Source organism: Rhinolophus ferrumequinum, chromosome 2 (genome assembly GCF_004115265.2).
Source record: "Rhinolophus ferrumequinum isolate MPI-CBG mRhiFer1 chromosome 2, mRhiFer1_v1.p, whole genome shotgun sequence".
NCBI classification, from domain to species: domain Eukaryota; kingdom Metazoa; phylum Chordata; class Mammalia; order Chiroptera; family Rhinolophidae; genus Rhinolophus; species Rhinolophus ferrumequinum.
The window spans coordinates 27780488-27786432 of NC_046285.1; the positions used below are offsets into that span (position 1 = coordinate 27780488).

The window sequence follows — 5945 nt, forward strand, 5'->3', positions numbered from 1 at the left end:
AAAAAAATCCCTTAATTCTCAAACTTATTTACAATATAACTAATATTCTTAGGTGTCTTTTTGTAAAGGGCAACATTATATCTTCATATTTCTTTAGTAAGGGGCACCTGAAATAGAGGAACATGACATTGCCATCCAGTATCAGTTTTCATGCACCTCAATTACTTTCTTTACCTATTTTCTCTTTGTACTGTTAAGGCTGAGTGGATATGATGGAGGCAAACAAGACACTCGTGACTGAGTTTGTTCTCACAGGACTTACAGATCGTCCAGGGCTGCAGGTCCCCCTGTTCCTGCTGTTTTTGGTCATCTACCTCACCACCATCGTGGGCAACCTGGGACTGATTTTGCTCATCCGGAGGGACCCCCACCTTCATATCCCCATGTCCTTATTCCTTTGCAGGTTAGCCTTTGCAGATGCTTGTTCTTCATCCACTGTGACCCCCTGGATGTTTGTCAACATCGTTGACAAGAGTCAAATGATATCCCTCCTTGAGTGCATGGCTCAATACTGTCTTTTTTTGTTTCCAGTGCCACCATAGAATGTTTCCCCCTGGTAGTGATAGCCTATGACCATTATGTAACTATATGCAGCCCTTTGCTTTATCCGTGGTGATGTCCAATAGATGCTGTACTTGGCTGATAAGTATGTCATATGCAATTGGCTTTCTGCATCTTATTATTCACATAGGATTATTATTTAGATTAACCTTCTGCATCATTTCTACTGTGAAATCTTGCCACTATACACAATTTCTTGCCCTGATCCATCTATGAATGCATTGTTGCTTTTCATTTTTGCTTTTATACAAGCTTTCACTTTTATGACCATCATGGTCTCTTACACCCGTGTCCTCTTTGCCATCCTGAAAAAGAAGTCTGAAAAGGGCAGGAGCAAAGCCTTCTCCACGTGCAGTGCCCACCGGCTCTCTGTCTCCTTGTTCTATGGCACACTCTCCTTCATGTATGTGCGTCCTGGGTCTGGCCCAGATCAATATCAGGATAAAATGTATTCACTGTTCTACACAATTATAACTCCCTTTCTAAACTCCTGTATTTATAGCCTAAGAAACAGGAAGTTTTAGGTGTCCAAAGAAAAGTAATAACAAAGTAAACATTTTTCAGGAAAACTTTCATTATTATTTCCATTTTATTCCCTGTTTAAATAAATGACAATATCTAGTTCTGTGTTTTGCATATAGTGGAGACATCCTTATATTTATGCCTACACAAGGGAAACCTTGCAGACCTCATTGTCGCAGAGATCGCTGGGACAGGGACAGGCTATGTACTGGGGGTGGCGGCAACTTCCTAGCAGGACGAAAGGCTTTCATCCAACATCCAGTTTTACTCAGCCAAACTCTGACAGACTGCAACATAGCTGCAAAATTAGTTCAGGACAGAGTTCTCCTTGGAAGTGGGGAGACCCTTAAGAAAGGGTAAGAGTCTTTTGAGTGGACGAAAGTTTACTAAGAAGAGAATGTAAGGGTCTAAGAGGATGGAAAGTGTTCACTTTTTTTTCTCTGTTTCCCCTTTGAGTGAAGAGCTGGTTGTGTAGTTGGTATACATGTCTTTCTCAGTGTGTATTTGAATTTGCTATCTAGAAGCAACACAAAAAGGAAGAAGGAATTCAGCTCTGACTTGAAAAACAGAATTTCTTTTGAAAGAATATTTACTACATTCCTTTATCTAGCTCTGTACATTAAGAACTAAGCTTAGGTCACAGAGTTCTACTATAAATAAAAATAGCTATGCCTGCTAGGCATAGACTTGCTTTATGAAACAACCAGGATATAAAGTAGGAAAAATAAAAAATAAGTCTGTATTTTCTCACCCAAGTGAAAACGGGAAGAATGAGGAGATAGATAGGAAAGGGAAACAGTTAGATGACTGACCCAATTTTGTTTTGCTAGGCTCCAGTCTGGAGTTGGGGACATGGTAGATAGTTTTGATGGAGTCTGAGGGAGGAGAGCCCTCTGCCCAGAGTAATTTTAAGAGTGTGGACAGGAACCACTTCTTAGTCTTTCCCGCACAACTCTGGGGCATGGCCTGCAACACAGTTAGGCAGAGAGTGGCCTCGAAGACTGGGCCTTCTCAGTTCCCACATGCTGTGATGACACCAGGAGTCACTATGGTGCTGCCAAAGGGAGGATTAAAGTTATGTGTGACTTTCCACTTGAGTAGAATTACTGAATCATCAGGTAGTATGATTTGCTCTGTTTAATCATTTAATCGGGGTATTTATTTCTTAGGTAACACCCAACTGCTCTTAAAAAGAATTTAAAAAAAAATGAAAAAGCCTACTCTTGTGTTTTCACTATTTGCAAAACAAAATATAACATTATAGAAAATTTTCTCTATATTACCCTCGAGCAATATCTTTGAAGATTTTCAAATTACTGCTATGGTAAGGAGCAGGACAACCTTTAGTGTGGGAAGCAGGAACAAACAATGAAAGTCCACAGAGAATGAAATTTGCTCTTTACTGAGGGAACCTCATGCAGATTTCTATATCTTAAATATCAGAGGAAATCTTTGCAACTCAAGAGAACTGTTGTGGAGATACATGCATTTGGCCCCACCCAAAAGATTCTGTGATTTAACAATGTTTAAGTAGTCCAATTCTTGCAGATAGTCAAAGCACCTCAGACAAAGGCAGTGCTAGATCATGGTTTCCTCTGGTGTTTAAAGGATTTGCAAGTGCCTGTGGCCTTCTTCAGAACAAGCAGCTCTGTCCAACTAACTAGTCCTTTAGAGGTTTCCTTGTGAGAATGGAGGTATCTGTCAGCTTCATGCTCTGAAGAGGGTTGTAACTCAGAGAGCTATGTCAGGCATTTAAAAAAAAAATACAATTAGTGCCATTCTCAGAAACATAAATGCTGCAATGGTAGTGATCCCCATATATGCTTATTTAGTTTACCGTCCTAGTCATTGCGAAAACCATTTAGGTCATGGCTGATAATGGTAGAAACCACAAACTTAGCCATGTTGTAGTGCCTATTGTTGTTTTGCCAGAAGTTACCCTCACTAGAACGCATCAATACAATATCTAATATGAGATATAATGTGGAAATGTATTCTTTCTAATACTGATCATGAATGAGAATCAGAAGAAACATTTTACATTTATCAGGGATGAGTATGCATTGATGGTCTTACCCCAAGGCTAAGCTAACTTCTGCTCTGTGTATGAAGGAATCTGTTTTGTGGACATTTTGTAGAACATTGGGCTGGTTCATTATATTGATAATATCATGTTAATTGGACTGGATAAGTCATCTGGATACCTTTGTAAAGTTCACGTGCTCTCTAGGATGACAGATAAATCCTACAAAAATTGTATATTGAAAGTGTGTAGTTATATAACATGGCAAAATAATATATTAAAAAGAAACATTCTTGGCATCTAGACAAAGAACAGCCAAAGCTTGATTTGATGGAGAGAACAGAGTATCACCTGGAGATCCTAGCTTTTTGTTGAGATAAGGACTAGACAGGAATTGGGTTTAACTTCCTTGAAAAGAGGCTGAGAGTGTTCTCTATGTGGGAAAGAGGGTAAAACAGGTAAATGGTAATCAAAAGGAGAACAATAGAAGAAACTGATCACCAAATCCATTTTCTTTTCATTCAAGACACAGCCCCCATTTTCAGTTGAATGTAGTTATATAATTGAGTTTAAGATTGAAACTAATATACATCATTTACATAACAGGCTCATAAGCACCTCACATTTGAAATCCCCTGTGAACTTTCTGCTTCTAGCTTGATCCAAATAAAAACACAAACACTGAAAGAAGTCATGTGTGGAAAATGTTTGAGTGACAACTTAGAAAGAGTCTGGGACTCTGAATCATCAATTGGAATAGAATAGTCTTTCAGTTAGAAACATGTGCTTTATCCTTATCTTTAAGGAGAACTAAACTTCTATTACATCAATCTACTAAAATATTGGGGATTTTCTGTAAGTGCAGTTAGTGTTACTGGAAACAACATACACACGCAATGCAAGAAGCCACTTCAACTGAATACAGTTAACTATTGGATTTATTTCTCACTAAAGACACATGGGTATCTAGGCTTAAGAAGGTGCTGTTTTTCTGGTCAAGATGGCAAAATAGGTAAATTCTGTGCTTACTTTCTCTCATGAACGAATCAGAATTATGCCTAAATTACAAAATGGCCATCATTGAGAATCGCCTCAAGTCTAGCTGAACTGAAGCCCTACAACTAAGGACATACAAAAGAAGCCACCTCAAGACTGGTAGGAGGGGCACAGATGCAGAATGGGCTGGTCCCACACCCACAAGCGACCATTAAAACTCAGGAGGGCTATCTCAGCTGTGGAGGTTCCCCTCACTCCCCAGAGGCGTGAGGGGTTCCAGTGCTGCACCAGGCTCCCCATCCCAGTGTTCCATTGTCAGGAAGAGAACTCCCCATAATTTCTGTTTGTGAAAACCAACAGAGACTGTGGCTGAGGGGGACGGAGGGTGGCTACACTCCAGGAGCTCCTCTTGAAGGGCCCATGCATGGACTTACACTCTGATGGACTCACTCATTCTGAGCTCCAGTGCTGGGGCAGCAGCTCGAAGGGTGAAAGGGACATATAGAGAGGAACTGAGTTGTCTGGCTTCAGGGTAAAGGCTGGAAGAGTAGCTTTCTCACCGAGAGAGGAGCTGGTGGAAGCCATTGTTTCTTTGTTGAGCCCTACCCTCTTCCTCCATGCAGATGCAGGCTGCTGCCATATCTGAGTCTCTATCAACCTGGCTAATGCTGTTAATTCTCCCCACCTTTGTGATTCTGAGACCACACCTCACCCAACATTTGGGCACACCCAAACCCCTTCCAGTGGCTTTTTCATACAAACTACCTGCCTTAGCTCATGCTGCAGACTTCCTAAAGTCTCTCAAAGAGTCACAAAACACAAACAAGCAGTATCTGCCTTTGGTATGTCCTGTACCTCTGGCTGAGCAGCCCTAAGCTTGGCACTGGCAGCAGCTGGCTTTGGTTCAAAACTTGGCCTCTCAAGGCACCACCAAGCACAGCACAGGCAGTGACCATCTGCAAATTGCTCTGTGAGTCATGGCAGGTGGCCCTGGCATAGGCTTTGGCTGATCTTGGCCTGCAGCAGGGCCCCTCCTAAGTGGCCCTGGGGCTGGCACACCCAGTGGCCAGCTTCAAATTGAGCTGGAGCATCACCTGCCTGCCTCCAAATATGACATACAACAGGCACACTGGGCAGGCACCAGAGCCCTGATAAAGGGAATCTTGCTCCATAGGGCCAGCCCCTCCACAACAACTCCTTCACTGTAGTCAGAGCCAGTCCTCACAACCACTGAGCCAGAAGGTCAATCCCTCCCATTGATGTGCACACAGCAACCAAGGCTCAACTGTAATAGGAGGACACACACAACCCACACAAGGGACACACTTGTCTCACCCAGCTCTAGTGACCAGGGAGAATGCACTACTGGGTCCCACAGGACACCTACTACATAAGGCATTTCTACTAAGACCAGCAGACATAGCAGCTTTACCTAACACATAGAAACAAACACAGGGAGGCAGCCAAAATGGAGAGGCAAAGAAACATGTTGCAAATGAAAGAACAGAATAAAGATCCAGAAAAAGAACTAAACAAAACAGAGATAAGCAGCCTACCAGATGCAGAGTTAAAAACACTAGTTATAAGGATGCTCAATGATCTCAGTGAGAACTTCAACAAAGATATAGGAAATATAAAAATGGAGATAGAAAACATAAAAAGAATGAGTCAGAAATGAAGACTACAATAATTGAAATGAAGAATACACTACAGGGAATCAACAGTAAATTAGATGAAGCAGAGAATCAAATCAGCGATTTAGAAGATAAGGTAGCATAAAACACCCAAACAGAACAGCAAGAAAAAAAGAATCCCAAAAAATGAGGATAGTTTAAGGGGCCTC

At 41.5% G+C, this 5945-nt stretch overlaps 1 pseudogene; it reads left to right on the forward strand.

Annotated features, from left to right (window-relative positions):
• The first annotated feature begins 212 nt into the window (after positions 1–212).
• On the forward strand, positions 213–1085 carry LOC117038098 (olfactory receptor 5AC2-like; annotated as a pseudogene).
• Positions 1086–5945: the final 4860 nt, after the last annotated feature.